At 39.2% G+C, this 16,884-nt stretch overlaps 1 protein-coding gene and 1 long non-coding RNA gene across 2 annotated transcripts in view; one reads left to right on the top strand and one right to left on the bottom strand.

Moving 5' to 3' along the window:
* LOC123284659 (serine/threonine-protein phosphatase 2A regulatory subunit B'' subunit beta-like) overlaps nucleotides 1-16,884 on the top strand; it is a 55,626-nt gene that overhangs the window by 18,073 nt on the left and 20,669 nt on the right. The gene's annotated exons all lie outside the window — the stretch shown is intronic.
* On the bottom strand, nucleotides 10,454-15,036 carry LOC139042839 (uncharacterized). Its single transcript, XR_011499986.1, has 2 exons — nucleotides 14,483-15,036; nucleotides 10,454-12,801 (listed from the first exon to the last, which is right to left on the bottom strand). It is a non-coding gene; the product is annotated as an uncharacterized lncRNA (long non-coding RNA).

Genomic DNA, 16,884 nt, shown 5'->3' with positions numbered 1-16,884 from the left:
TCTGTGTATGTACACACATATTTAATTTCTTCCCTTTCTTGGATGAGAAGTAGCACGCTGTTCTATGCTTGGGTGTGTTCTCTCTGAACATTATGGGTGGCGATCACTCCCCATTGGCGAGGTGGCCCTCGCTTTGCATGTTCGTGTGGGAGCATGAAAGTGACCCCACGAGCTGAAACCTGTGTAGCTTTTCTACTTCTTTGGCGGCTTTCTCCGGGCACGGTTGCTGGGCGAGAAGCAGTGGGTGTCTGCTGTGGACAGTTTGGTGAGCTCCAGTGGGCCTGTCAAGCCGTCAGCACAGTCAGCATGATGAGCGTCTCCACTGGCCCCTAAACTCTGCTTCATTCTCATCCCTCCCGCCCCCAGCCCCAGGCTCCCTGTGGTCACTATTGATTAGGGATTTCTAGAATTGTACATAAACTAAATCATACTGCAGATACTTTCATTCTTTTTATGGTGGTAAAATTCACATAAAGTTCCACCAGCATTTTAACCATTTTAAGATGTACAATTCAGGGGCCTTTATTTCATAGACAGTGTTGCACAACCATTACCACTGTCTGGTTCCCGAACATTCACATCCCCCTACAAGGGAATCCCGGGTTCTGTAGCAGTCACTCCCCATTCCCCACGCCCAGCCCCTGGCAACCATGAGTCCCCTTTCTGTCTGTGGATTGGCCTGTTGTGTTTCAAAAAGATCTGGGCAAAAGTTTTGATACAAATGAAAATAAAACCAAACCCACCTTCCCTAAGCGTCATTTTTTAAGAACAGCCAGAGAAGTGTGATGGTTTGGTGCCTAAGCTTCCTTTCCTGCTGAAATTCTCATCCAGCCTGGCACCAACCTGAAGGAAATCACCTCACTCCTCATGCTCATCGCCCTTCCCTCTTGGGACCTGGGACCTTCCTCCCAGGACCTTGGGGTTAGGGGCTAATAATGGAAGTGAAGTCACTTAGAAAACACAGAAAAGCAACTTTAGGAGATATGTCACTTCAGGTAATCTAATCCCATCCATCAAACAAAATCTGCAAGTGTTTGGTGGTGAGGATGTGGTCTATTTTCCAGAAATCACAGACAGCTTATATTGCTTCCTGTGAAAACTTTTTCACCTCCTGTACAAGCTCCCATCCAACCCAAGTACGTTTCTTAAGTAGTCTCAACAGAAAAACTAACCTGAGAATGATTTAACGGGACTTTCAATTCTAAAAGATCCAGTGTCAAACGCTTTATGATCAACTTCCTTTGGCACCGCAGAGCCCACGCCCTCAGCACGCTCTCCCGGCTGCATCCTCTCTCTCATTGCCTTCTTCACAGCAGCGAGGCGACCCCCATCTGCGATCCCAGCATCATCATGTTTTGGTTCACTCGCTATACCCGAGACAACTTTTTCCTACAAAGAGAAATTATGACATTTACTAAAGCAACTCATTACCATCTTATAAGAAAAATGAATAAAGCATGCCTAAAATATTTCACACATCCATCTTATGCTTATCAAGTTCCTAGTATGTGCTAAACATGCTGGGGGTCAAAGGTAAAGGACAAAGTTCCTGCCCTCAAGGAGTTAGTTGTGGTTGTCGTTTAATGTAAACAAAGATAGGACCCTTCAACATGTCTAAAAACTGATGGAAAATTCAGTAGTCTTAACGGTGGCCTATAAAATAATGTAGGAGAGAAACACTGGTGGTAAGGGGCAGAATTACAAGGCTCCGACATAATGCTGTCTTGACACAGCCGTTATCTGCGTCACTGATGGTGTTATGTCCCCAGGACTAAGCACCCGATAAGAAATGCGCACGGCAGGTCCAAATGTCCCAGCATCCTTCCTGTTTAACAGACTTGAAATTCATTCAATCAATCTCGTCACTGTCCTCAGGGCCTTTGTCATTAGTAAGACATTACTAACGTCTTACTAAGACATTACTTCATTAGTAAAATAAGGAGACTTCATTAGTAAAACAATCCTACAATAATCCTTTAATACTCTAACATCTTAAACTCCTAAGACAGAATTCAAAACAGAGTTTTTATTTGGATTACACAGCATAATAAAGTACCAGTTTAGAAACCTGATTTTACAACCAGAGGCATTTTTCTAAAATCTAAAAGAAAAAGTGGCAGGGCTCCAAGCTGGCTTGAGAAGTAGCAATTCTGAACCAAAAGCTTGGAGTTAAAATATTTTGGGAAAAAAATTAGTACTAATAGATAAGAATGGAATCTATCATGTCAACAAAGCCAATTTTACAGAGAAAATAGGAAATTTTACATGATAAAATTTGGGAAGAAGAGAGAGAGTCTAAGAGTCATTGTTCCTCTTTTCTACTTAAAAAGTTCTTTCATTTTGAAATATATCACGCACAAGAGTATAGAAAGCAGAGATGGCATAACCTGTGGGTTAAGAACATGGGTTCTGGAATGAGAAACCCAGCTCCACCCTGGGCACGTGCTCGAGTCTTCCTGGCCTCAGATTCCCCACCCGGGGATAACGGCACCCACCTCACAGTACTGTTGTGAGGATTAACTGAGTCAATGTGTGTGAGGGCCTGGGAAGCATAGTTGGCACATTATATAAATTATGTACTACTGCTATTATTACTACAAAACAATGTATAGGTACAGTTTAAAGAATAAAACACACTGGTACATACCGTTACTTAGCAACTCAGAAGCTCTCAGGAGGACCAAATCCAATCTCAGCCCCACCTCCCCCGCCAGAAATAACCATCCTGAATTTTGTGTTGACCTTTCCTCACTCTTCAAGACAATCAGGACATTGTAATAGATGACACGTTTTGTGAAATGAAAAACCTGAAGCTAAATGTTTCTAAAGCTTAAATTCATTAAAGTAAAAGTCTATATTAGAAATCCACAAATTTACCTGAAACACATCTTTGCTCGTATTGCTGGCTTTCTCCCATCCACACTCCTCAAGTATGGTCAGATTGTTGAATTTCTGGCGTAGATCCTGTATCTGTTAATAAATGAAGCACAAGTTTATCAGATTAATGCTAACCATATTAAATTTACAAATTAATGCCCAAAAGCTTCAAACAAATTGACAACGACTTGGACTGCTGACATAAAATTAGACTGTCATTGTCAATTTTGTATTCAAATGAATTCTTATGGTAAAATTGTTCATTGTTATTTTATGTTAAAAATCTACATAAAGGATGTCATATGTGAATAACTCCCAAACTATTATGGTAGGAGAGATATCCTAAATTATACAGTGTGAACACAATCTCTCCGTTTTTTTTTTTGTTTTTTTGGTTTTTTTTTACAGTTTATTTATCCCTTCTCCTACTGAGGAGCATATCCATTGCTTCCAAGTCTTGGCAATTATGAACAATGCTGCTATAAACATCTGTGCACATGTTTGTCTGGACACAGGTTTTCAGCTCATTTGGGCAAACACCAAGGAGCGTGACTGCAGCATCGTATGGTAAGACTCTGTTTAGTTTTGTAAGAAACTGCCAAACTGTCTTCCAAAGTGGCTGCACCATTTTGCACCCCCACCAGCTATGAATGAGTGCTCCTGTTGCTCCACATCCTCACCAACATCCGGTGCTGTCAGCGGTTTGGATCTTTGCCATTCTAATAAGTGTGTACTAGTGTCTCATTTTACTTTTAACTGGCAATTCTCTAAGGGCATATGATGTTGAGCATCTTATCTTTTCATACACTTACTTGCCATCCATCTGTCTTCTTTGATCAAGTGTCTGTCTGTTCAGTTCTTTTGTCCATTTTTAAATCAGGTTGCTTGTTTTATCATTGTTGAGTTTTAAGAGTTCTTTGTATATTTTAGAAAACAGTCCTTTATCAGATAGGTCTTTTGCAAAAGTTTCCCCTAGTCTGTAGCTTGCCTTCTCTTTCTCTTGACATAATCTCATTTTATTTTCATTTTTATTGTTTTGGTGAGGAAGATCGGCCCTAACATCTGTTACCAATCCTCTTCTCTTTTCGCTTGAGGAAGACTGGCCCTGAGCTAACATCTGTGCCAGTCTTCCTCTATTTTGTACGTGGGTCACCACCACAACATGGCTTGATGAGTGGTGTAGGTCCATGCCTGGGATCAGAACCCGCAAACCCTGGGGCAATGAAGTGGAGTGTGCCAAATTTAACCACTATACCACTGGGCTGACCCTGGCACAATCTCATTTTAAAGGATTCAAATAATATACATACTAGCAGGATGGGAATGTATGATCCCATCCTTCTGGTATTTCCAATCTCCTCAAAGTGGTAACCACTGTCAACAGTTGGGTAAATATGCTTTGAGTCTCCGTTTATACAAATAGGTACTCTATTTGCATTTATACAAATAGGTACTCTATTTGCATTTATACAAATAGGTACTCTCAATCTCCCTTTCTCAAAAAAATTTAAATGTCAAAAAGACTCAGGATTACACTTATGACCAATTGATTTTCAACAAAAGTGCCAATGCAATTCAGTGAGGAAAAGATAGTTTTTTCCAACAAACAGGACTGAGAAAAGTGGATATCTGCAAGAAAAAATATGAATTTGGGCTCTTTCCTACACCATACACAAAAATGAACTCCAGAGCCAGCCCTGATAACCTAGTGGTCAAAGTTCAGTATGCTGTGCTTCGACAGCCCAAGTTCAGTTCCTGGGTGTGGAACCACATGACTTGTCTAGCAGTAGCCATGCTGTGGTGGCAGCTCACACAGAAGAACTAGTAGGACTTACAACTAGAATACACAATTATGTACCAGGGCTTTGGGGAGGAAAAAAAAGAGAGGAAGACTGGCAACAGATTTGCTCAGGGCAAATCTTTCCTAGCAAAAAATAATTAATCACAACTTAATTTTTTTAAAAAATGAACTCCAAATGTTCACAGACCTAAGTGAAAGAGATAAAGCTTTTAGAAGTAAACATAAGATAAAATCTTTGTGACCTATGGTTAGGCAAAAAGAGTTCTTGGAAATAATGCCAAAATCACAACATTAAAAAAATTGATAAACTGAACTTCATCAAAATTAAAAACAGCTGTGTTCCAAAAGATACCATTAAGAAAATTAAAGAACAAGCCACAAACTGGGAGGAAATATTTGCAAATATTTCTGATAAAGGACTTGTATCCAGAATATACAAAGAACACTTACAACTCAATAATAAAAAGACAGACCCAATTAAAAATGGGCAAAAAGATTTGAATAGATATTTCACCGAAGACGACATACAAATGTCTAATAATAAGCACATGAAAAGATGCTGATCATCATTACTCATTAGGGAAATGCAAATCAAATCTACAATATGACAGTTCACACCCCACAGGATGGCCGATACTAAGAGAGACAGGAGCAAGCACTGGTGAGGATGCGGAGCAACAGGAGCTCTCACACACTGCTGGCGGGCACGTGAAAGGGTGTAATCAATTTGGAAAGCAGTTTGGCAGTTTCTTAAATAGTTAAACAGAAATTTACCACATGATCCAGCCATATCTACCCAAGTGAAAGAAAACATGCCCACATGAAGATTTGTAAGTGAATATTCATAGATTATTCGTAATCGTCAAATAGTGGAAATGTCCATCAACTGGACGATACAGACTGATGTCTCCATGAACCGCTACTCAGCCATGAAAGGAACAAAGTACAGGCATGTGCTGCAACATGGAGGAACCCCAGAGACACCACGCCGAGGGAAAGAAGCCACATACAAAAGACCACATATTGGGTGATTCTTAGAATGAAACGTTCAGAAAAAGCAAATCTACAGAGACAGTAAGGAGACTCGTGGTTGCTTGGGACTGGGAGTGGCAATGGGAACTGACTGAAAACAGGCAAGAGGCATCTTTCTGTGGTGAGGAAAACGTTCTAAGTTTGGATTGCAGCGACGGTTGCACAACTCTGTAAATTTACTAAACATCATTGACTTTTACACTTAGAATGGGCAGATTTTATCATATGTAGATTGTTTATCCTCAGTATAGCTCTTTAAAATAAATAAAAGCCCCAGGAGCCAACTTGAAGAGGCTCCCACTGGCCAAAACTGGGAAATGAGCATCACTAAAGATAATGACTGTAAAAGATGCCAACACAAATACTTTTAAATCCATAAAATAATTATGATACTAAGAAAGACAAAATTAATTGGTCACCATTGAAGGATGCTAGTGAACCAACTCATTATTATGTCAACTGGTCATAAAGTGACTCCATAAACACTATTCACTTCTGCGCCATATAATTACCAGAATATTGTGTTTCTTCACATTTTTCTCTAGACTTCATCATTGCTTTGCTTTTTGTTTGCTTAGTTTTTTAATGTATCTATCATCAATTTGCCTCTAAAGTCTGCACAGTATGTATAAATTCCCTCTTAATACAACTAGAAAAGCAAACCACTCGGGTATTCTGTTCCGTTCAGCCTCAGAGACAGTATCTCGCCGAGCCCCAGCCTCCTGCTCCAGTCTGAACAGCTGCTTCCTAAGCCTGCTGCTCACCCTCTTTACTCACCTCAGCCACAATTCCCTTAGACTTTTTGGGGATCTGTCCCAGCTCCTTCCCCTTTCTTGGCTTACTCCCTCATTTTTGTGAGGGCCGTTCTCAGTTTCCTGAGAAAGGGTGCCTGGGAGGTAAAATTTCAGACTGTGTGTGTCTGAAACATGCCTTTCCACCCTCAAGCGTGACTGGCTGGGTATACAACACCAGGCTGAGTGTTATTTTCCCCGAGAAGTTCGAGGGCCTTGTTCTCCCAGCTTTCGATGTCGCTGTTGAGAAATCTAGGGATATTCTGATTTTTGACCTTTTGTATGAAACTTGTTTTTGCTCTCTGGAAGTTTCTAGATGTTTCTCCTCATCCCAAGAGTTGTACAATTATATTTCATTGTGCATTGGTGTGTGTCTACACTGACATACAGTGCTAGGCACTCAATGGGCTCCTTCAATCTGGAATTCAGGTCCTCCAGTTCCAGGAAAATGTCAAACTATTTCATTGATCATTTCCTCTCCACTATTTTTTCTGTTCTCTTTTTCTGGAATCCCTGTTATTTGGATATTATACTTCCTAGACTGGTCCCCTTAATATTCTTATCTAGTCTCTCCTCTTTTATCTCTCTCTTTTTGCTCTAATTTATGGGAGATCTCAGCTTCATATTCCATCTTTCTAGTGAATCTTACATTTCTGCTCATATAGTTTTTAACTTCAAAGAGCTCTTGTTGTCGTTCTCTGAATGTTCTTTTTTGCATAGCTGTTCTCATTTGGCAGAAAAAATGCCTGGTCTCTTTGAGCATATTAACACTTGCTTTTAAAGTTCTTTCTCCTGGATCAGCCCACGGCCTCATCCAGACAGCTTCCTTCCTGTGCTGCTGCGGCCCCTTCTTCCAGGTTTCGGGCTGTCTGCAAATGTCTCATGGTTCTTGGCCACTGGTTCTTGAATTAGTATTTTATATGCTTATTTCTAAAATAAGCTCAAAAAGCTAGAAATTGTCATCTCCCTACCTTCACTGATTTTCCTAGTAACGGCCTCTATCAGCGCTTTCTACACCAGATTGGTATGAGGGCTATGTCTGACTCTGATAAAACTATAAACTCCTCTGGGGTAGAGAATGTGCCTATTTGTCAGCTCCTCATACAACGCCTGACACACAGCAGGGACAATAACTGCTCGATGGACCCAGCTACTGAAGACTCGTCCTCATTTTCGCACACATGGAATCATCACAGACTAGGCAACAGCTGAATAGAATCTCAATTTCCAACCCATATAGAAATTACCCTGACAGTATGCAGGAGGAGGGGACAGCAGCCATAAAATTTAGACAGTGCTTTACAGTTTGTAAAGGGGCTAATATCTCCTTTAATATTACAGATACCTAAGCCGCCTCTACTACTCCCATTTTACTACTGTTACCTCACTTCCAAAAACATGCGACTCGAAAGTTAAGCCATTCCAAATCCTGGCCACATACCTGAAGGCTGGCCATGTTCCAGAACCCATCCAGGTCTGCACAGGTGGTATCCTTTTTGCCTCATTTGTATTCCAAATTGTCCACCAGTTCTTCAAGCCGTTTGAATATTTCTGCCTTAAGGAGTCTTTTTTGACCAACTGCGAGGGGAATAAGATCTTCTGCTAAGGAAAAGATGAGATTTTTAAAAGCTAGAGAACAAAACAGGACCTTGATTGCAAGTCAGCCAGCTGATAAGACGACCTCACCCCAAATATCCTGGGGCTTCCAGAATCAAACTCTTACCTTAAAGCAAAACAAAAAAACATCGACTACAAAACTTTGTCATACAAATACTGAGCATTAACTGTCTGCTTCTGTTCCCACTAAAACGTAGCAATATTCATTCTCATATATGTTGCTACATAGTAAACAGCATTCTGCTCACCTTGTATTTTACAAGAATTCAACCTCAAACAACTCACTGTACATCAGCATCTAAGGACTTCACACAGCACACAAATGATTTTTTCTAAAAAGCTTCTCCAAATAAGATTAAGGAAATATCAGAAAATTTGTTCCATATTTATTTAGGTCATTTTCATTCAGAAAATATTTTGCATAATTAAACAATACTAGATATAGATGTCACTCAAAAAGTCATAAAAAATCTAACAATAAATAGGCAAACGTTTAACTCCCAGGAATGATTGCTAACATTCTAATTACTTACACCTTATAAGTCATCTACCATTTTAGCACAGAGATACTAGTGAACGTATGTTGAGAAATGAAAAGTCTTGCTATTTTGATTAACAAAACTATAAAGTTCGGCAACACTAGATTTTTGTTTCAGATAAATGTACACATATTAAAATAAACAAATGCAGAGCCACCCTGGTGGCCAAGTGGTTGGGTCCATGCACTCACCTTCAGCAGCCCAGGGTTCACTGGTTCAGATCCTGGGCCCAGACCTACACACCGCTCATCAGGCCATGCTGTGCTGGCATCCCACGCAGAAGAACTAGAATGACCTACAACTAGGATATACAGCTATATGTCAGGGCTTTGGGGAGAGGGAAAAAAAGGAGGAAGACTGGCAACAGATGTTAGCTCAGGGCCGATCTTCCTAAAAAGAATAAATACATAAATAAAATAAAATAAACAAAGCTAAGACAAAAAACATAAATGTTCCCTCCCCTTTGTTTGGAATCTATACTTCAAGCTTCCTTTCCCACTCAAGGCAGTCGGTCAATATTAATTCCTCTCTTTCATATCAGAGAATCTTTCTAAAATTATGACATGTTTCAGCTTTACAAATGTTTCTCATACTAATATCTAAGTACTAGCAATATGACACTTATACAATAGCGATTTTCCAGAGCTGATGCTTATTTTATGAACTGTGATATATTAAAATCCATAAATACAAGTTGATATCCTATACATGTCCATCTTTCTACACCTAAAACTTACGTGGATGGTTAATGCCAAGAGCAACTTTCCAAGCTAATATTTCTAGTTCTTTCCATTCTCATTTATCAGAGATGAAACAGAAAGAACCAGACATGCCTGAGTTCTGTCTTTACTTCTGGTATTGCCCATGGAACTGAGACCAACCCAACTGCCCAGAGTAAGTTGAAGCTAAACCCTGTAAGACTGGAATTACAGTGTCAGGGCCTCACAGATTCTAATTAGTAGGCTTTGCTTGTCCAAGGGCGGTAGTTCTCAACACTGGTCAATTTTGCCCCCCAGGGGACATCTGGCAGTGTCTAGAGCACCTTTGTCACAAACCAGAGGAGTGCTACTGGTCTGGGACGTTACACAACATCCTGCGATGCAGAGGACGGCCCCACAACAAGAATTATCCAATCTGAAATGTCAGTAGTGCAAGTTGAGAAACCCCGGCCCAAGATAAATTGAATCTGTCTCTTTATAAAAAGCATCTTAGCAGGAGAAACTGAGGATAGTTTTTTTTCTTAGAAGAAAAAAATTAGCTGTTTATATCTAATGAAAACTTAATTAATGAGAAAGGAGACTTGTCTTAGATCCGACATTATTTAGTTGGGTAAATTGCTTATTATCTCAATGTCTCAGTCCAACAACACGGTGGACTAGCTCATCTCTAAAATCCCTTACAATCATAAAACCTTACGTTCTACAAACAGCTGAAGTGGCTCTGAAATATACTCATTCATAATAGAACAAATGAGTATTAAAAGTATAGGAAGATAATATTTCTCCTCTATTTGATTGTCAAAGCCCAAAAAAGTGGTTAGTACTGTATTGGAAAAGATGTGAGAATCTCCTTGCTACATTCACTCAAGAACATAGTATGTCATCATTTCCTGTGTGATGTGGAGCGTTGGGGCCTTTCTCCAGATGCAGTCCTCTGATCTGTGTCCAAGGCATTTAGGTGACATGGCTTTTAGGTTCCCAAACAGGAACTCTAATTTTCAGTCTTCATAGTTGGAGAAACATAATCCTATCTTATGATTTAGTGGGCCAAGGAGCCTACCATCATCTCCCTCTATCCTTCTTTTGTAAAATAAACATTAACTTAGTTTCTTTGTTTGAAAAAAAAGGTATGATAAAATAGGAACTCCCATATTTTGCTGAGGGAATGTAAATTGAGGTCTTTATTTATTTGCACAGGAGAGGATTGAAAAGCATCCAGGCTTGTTTTTTGCAGGCTTGACAGTAATACTACCAGATTGAACTCAATGGAAACAACCAGCAACAGGGACCTACTAAGTAAATCGTGGTGTAGCCATACAATTGGATACCATGCGGCCATTAAAACACACACAAAAACAGCATGAGAAAGTTCTTAAAGGACTCAAATGGAATATCTCCTACATTTAACATTAAATGAAAACAGAATAGTATGCTACTGTTTACATTTAAAAAAAGTTTATCTACATATGCATTATGTATCTCTGGAAGAATTCACAAGAAATGAATAACACTTGCCTCTGTGGAAGGTTCGAACTGTAGGGTTGGGAGCAGAGTTGGAAAAAAGGCTTCTCACTTGTACCTCTTTCTATCTTTTAAGTTAGCAACCACATGAATATACTAGCCATTGAAAAAGATTTTTAATTTAAAAGATAAATAAAAATCACTCAAGGTCAGTTTCCTCCTAATTCATCTACGTATTATATTAAGGTTAAAATAGTTTAATTTTGGTTTTAAATGTCTAGACATTAATACAAAATGCTTACACTGGGAACAAACGCACAGACCTGAAATGCAGCACATGTCGCTGCTGAGATGTCTGATCCTCCTTTATTTCAAGTGATGGGACTTCTTTTATTGGAAAGCCATGTAAATTTTCAGTAGTAGTTTCATTTTTATTTAAGACACGATCTATAGATTAAAGAAAACATTACATATACATTTCAAAGCAGCAACTCCTATAACGACATCCCCCACAAGACAAATTTCTTAAATCCTTCAATTTTTTCAACATTGAAATTTAAAATTGTAAATAAATTTAAAATTTAAATAAAATTTTATTTCTGCCTCAAAGATTTCATTCATCAGATCTCCTTTTACAGTGTCTCTCAATGTTCTTCATCTCTTGAAATTTACATTTCGGTCCCCCTCTCAGTCTGCAGTCCTCATTCCAGCTCTGTTTCCAGATAGCCCTCCCCATGCTTTTCCGTCTCTTCTGACCCTGAGATCACACCCTGAGCTACATGGTGAGACACATGGTGGAAAAGACTCTAAACGATCTCTGATAAACCATAACCCAGAGAAACAAGTAAAAAATTCATGAAAATACCATACCTGTGCTCCCAACTGTCAGAGAACTCAAAGGACGGCGTAATTCGTCGGAATCTTGATGTACTGAAGTTTCACTTTTGTGTGCCAACATTTCTTTTGTTACTTCTGGAGCCTCATCACTAAGCAAGAGCAAAAATACACTTCGTAAAACATGAACCCATACATCTCACTGAAGGATTTCAAAATTATGTTGTTTTTTAAAAACATGGGATAAAATAGAAATATGTTTCTGTTTTTTAAAACATGTCTAATCTAGAGGGAAAAACCGTAAACACCTCCAGCGGGAAGGCCCGTCTCTGCCCCCTGTGATGAGATCCACAGATGCAAAGCCCTCTCAACCGGACATACACACTTAGGAGTCTCAGATGCCGCAGAGCAGTTCTCGGTCAATCTGCCGCCAGCCAGCCTTTGGAAAGCAACCTTGCCATTTCTTGTAAAGATTCAAACTGATTTTTTCTCCCCACTTTACAAGTTAATCATTTTGTCTTTTGAGATAGCTTTTATAAAGTAGTACTCAGTAAAAAAAACACAAACAAAAAAATCCAAACCATGTCTGAGCTGCAGTATAGCAATTTCTTCTTTCTAAAAATTTATTTCTAAGTGTTGCAATTAAGTCACTTCTTAAAAGCAAAAAAAAGCAAATTGAATCGTGAAAATAATAATGCACAGAAAATATCAAATCTGTCAAATACATTATTGTATCCTTCTGAAAAATTTTTTGGAGAGGTCAAATTTTCATGATTTGTAATGAACATAGTTTACTAACTAAATAACTTAAAAAGCACAGGCCAAATTTAAGAAAGGCATTCGTTCTCCATGTCAGCAAGGAATTCATTAATAACATCTCATTCTGTCACTGGCTGTCAAAGTAGCGGTGCTTGTTGGAGTCTAGGTGTTACGTCATAGCTCTTCAGACCATCTGGTGGCCGAAACAGAAAATCTACTGGTGCGAAGGATGGCCTCCCTTTCACTTCTGCAGGATTTGTCTCAGGTAACTTTTCCACTTTGGATAAGACTCCATCTGGATCCCTTCCGTTTGTCACACTGGTTTGTGATTCCAAAGTATTTACTTCGCTATCAACTTTAAAAGACATGACCTGGATGTGAATAAACAGAATAGAGTGAGAGTCTCTCTTCTTGGGATATATTCCACCAATTTTTTAGGCCCGAAAATGTGAAAGTTAAGAGATATATCCCACGTACATAATTTAAGAAACAAAAACAAATACAATTAAATGTTTACATGGAGTCAGAAGACCAGCTACATAAACCATTGCTATGGTCCAGAAAGAGGGAGAACCAATCCATATTAAAAAAACTATGTAATAGGTTTTAGGTATTACCAAAAATTAAAATATATGAAAACTAAGGTGGAAAAATTCACTCACCTAACAAATACGTATCTTTTTACTTAAATTATATTGATAATTACAAAGGTTTGAGAATCAGAAATCCAATGTTTATTGGATTACCAGTATTGTCAAGGACAAAATCTTTTTTAATAACTTTGGATTATTATAAATAAGTTTATCATATGAGCAAAACTATTTTTCAATGTGGCACAGTAAGATTAACCATATAAAATGTGAAGCGTATTTTCTTTTTCAAGTCAATTTGTTATTTGGTAGTTTTTTGTTTTTACTGTAATATAATTGGCATACAACATTACATTAGTTTCAGGTATACAACATGATTCAATATTTGTATATTGTGCAATGATCACCCCAGTTAGTCTAGTTAACATCCATCACCATGCACAGTTACAAATTTTGTTTTCTTGTGATGAGAACTTTTAAGATCTACTCTTAGCAACTTTCAAATATACAATATTATTAACTGTAGTCACCATGCAGTACATTACATTCTCTACTTACCTATTTTATAACTGGAAGTTTGTACCTTTCAACCACCTTTGCCAATTTAATCCACTCATTTCAACATAATTTTTAGAGGTTTCTACGTTTCTGAGTTTTAATGAGATACGTATTTCTACCCGGACTAGAGTTTAAGGGTAACACTGTGCTTGAGGCCTGTGTGGCTGCAAAGGTAGACACTAGCGATAATCCTTAAGGAGAAAACCAACCTTGAGGGAGGAGCTGTGAGGTCCAGCTGCTCGCCTGTGAAGATCACCCTGTACTGCCTTCCTTGGAGGATCTATGTCTGATTTTTGGTAAGAACCTAGCCAGGTTTCTTACACTTTGGCATAACTTTGTTTTTTTTTTTTAAGGCTAAGGAATTATAGCATGGATTATAAATTAAGGGATTGGGTCCTCGAAATGGTGGCTCTTTTTGAAGACTCTACCAGGCACTATGCTAGATGCTGTCAGAAACGTCAGGTGATTTCATTCTTGAAACTACTCTGTGTAGATATTACATGTTACAGCTGGGAGAACAAACTCATAGCTTCCCCAAGATTATATAGCCAATTGGAAGCGAGACAATAGGCAAACTCAGGCCTAGCTGAATCCAGAGTCAACGCATTTCACCCACTGCACCCATCTCCTAGCCGATGCTCACATGAAGGTTTCCGTCAGCTGTGTTTTTATTTTCTCTCTTCTGTTAACCAAACTACACATTCTCTACCTATAAGGTTTTAAAGATGAGACACCTCACAAACCATAACAGTAAACCCTCTTGACGCTTCCTTGTGCTTCAAGAGGTTTTCACACACGTGGAGGTTAACCTCTTGAAGCAGTTTTGTAAGCTTAATTTCAGCTTCATGAAAATAAAAATGAGATTTTCCAAATGTCTAGAAATAAACAGATACTTATACTCTACCTTGCCTGGTTCTTCTTCGATCTTTTTGGCAGGCCTTCCTTGATCTGGTACTTTTCTTTCTGTTATATTATCTAAAATAAAAATGACATAACAGATCCATTTTGACTAGATAGAAAATTCTGCATTAAAAATGCTAGGTAAGGAGCCGGTCCAGTGGCATAGCAGCTGAGTTCATACACTCCACTTTGGTGGCCCGGGGTTTGCTGGTTCAGATCCTGGGCATGGACCTATGCACTGCTTATCAAGCCATGCTGTGGCAGCTGTCCCACATATAAACTAGAGGAAGATGGGCACAGATGTTAGCTCAAGGCCAATCTTCCTCGAAAAAAATTAAAAAGTACTAGGTAATTTGGGAAAGAAAAAAAGGCAACAATATGAATCTATGCCTTAATGGATTTTATGATTAAAAGTCATTTTAAAATATCCTATTTAAAATACCCTATTTAAATACGATAAATACAGATAAAACTTCCTGCCAAGTATAGGATATCTGTTTACAAAACCAAAGGTGCTAAAGTATTTTACCTTTTGCCTCTGACTATCAAATGCATATTTATTATAGAAAATCAGGAAAAGCAAAGCGCAAAAAACATCACCCCAGAGGGGCTGGCCCCGCTGCGCAGCAGGTAAGTTCACGCTTCTGCTTTGGCAGCCCAGGTGCTCAGATCCCGGGTGCGGACCCACCCACTGCCTGTCGAAACCATGCTGTGGTGGGTGTCCCACATATAAAGCAGAGGAAGATGGGCACGGATGTTAGCTCCGAGCCACTCTTCCTCAGCAAGAAAGAGGAGGATTAGCGGCAGATGTTAGCTCAGGGCTAATCTTCCTCAAAAAATAAATAAATAAAAATCACTCAAGATGACCTTACTCAGAAATCATCACTGCTGACAATTCAGGGTATGCTTTTCCAGTTTTTTTCCTATGTTCACATATTCACATACATATTTTAGAATTGTGATCACACTGTTCAGAATTTGACCTGTTTTCTTTGCCCACTTAATACATCCTGGACCATGTCATGAAGTGTCTTTCACAGGATCGTTCTTAAACGCTACACTGTATTCCACCAAACAAATGGGCTGTAATTTACTGGGGCCATTAATCTTCACTTTGTGGCGCTGCCCACCGATGCACACGCTTCACCGCTTGAGCGCCCACTGTGTGCTAACTGGATGGTGGGGCACTGAACCTGTCTTGGGGACCTGGAATCTCCCGTTTCCTACTCAAAGAAGTACACGATGACTTTAAAATCTGAACACGAAAAACCTCAGGGACCAGAGCATTCTACTTCAGCCACTGATGAAGGAACAGTTCTCACCACGTGCCGCTCGCGTGGCCGGCACAGCCAAGGCTGCTCCCGCAGAGGCTGCACTGGCGGTGCCTGCCCCCGAGGTCTGCTTCGCTCTTTGAGTCATCGACCGAGTGGTTCTCACGCACGTGGGCATTGCAGGCTGCCCTGCTGCGGGAACCATGAAATTAAATGCTTTCGGTAATTACTAAAGCATTGTTGCGGCAACGTCAGAGCTTATAATAATAAGCTACCTTTTTCTCGTTGGACACTTTCTTTTCAGAGGTTTGTCTTTGACCAGATCGTGTTGCTCGAACATCACTCCTATTAATGATCTATTGAAAAGATTAGGTGGTATGTGATTTAATTGCTTGATGAATCAAATTACCACATTTTCAATCGGTATTTTGACCCCTCATCTGAAATCTATTGTAAATGACCCAGCAAAAAATCCACCACCCCAAATAAGATGAGATGAAAAAAGTTTTCCATTATATAGATTTCCTTACAAACTTTTTGTAGAATCCTAGAATTTTGAAAATGCTAATAGCCTAAGCTATTCTAAATAGCTGACTATAATCTTCTGAGATTCCTTAAACATACCAGCATGTTTTCGCTTCAAAACTTTTGAATTTTGTCTGGAAAAATCTTCTCCTGGATAGAAAACTCTTCCCACAGTGCACTCTGCAACTTCCTTGGAGACTGCATTCAAAGCGCCACCGTCTCAGTGAGGCCCCATCGGAAGCTCACCCTGTACCAGCTTCAATACTCCCCATCTGCCTTCTTTTTTTTTTTTTTATTTCCCGCATAATACTTAGGACCATCACATACTATATATTTTTCTTTTCATTGCCTATCTCACATGTAAGCTCCATGAAAACAGGGAATGTTGCTTTATTCATTACTATATCCTAGAGCCTAGAGGAACATGGCAGTGACTCAATTTATTGAATACATGAAACGGAGCCTTCTCACCTGATAAAGAGACATACTATTTACCTCCTTGCCCACTTCACTTTATTTTAGTAATCGTCCTATTAACTTTGTCCATAATGGTGTTCTGAAGACCCGTAAGTTTATCCCCCACCCTACGTGCTTTATATCCCTATCTGCA

Source organism: Equus asinus, unplaced genomic scaffold, assembly GCF_041296235.1.
Source record: "Equus asinus isolate D_3611 breed Donkey unplaced genomic scaffold, EquAss-T2T_v2 contig_1, whole genome shotgun sequence".
Taxonomy (NCBI): domain Eukaryota; kingdom Metazoa; phylum Chordata; class Mammalia; order Perissodactyla; family Equidae; genus Equus; species Equus asinus.
This window is presented reverse-complemented; position numbering and strand designations above follow the sequence as displayed.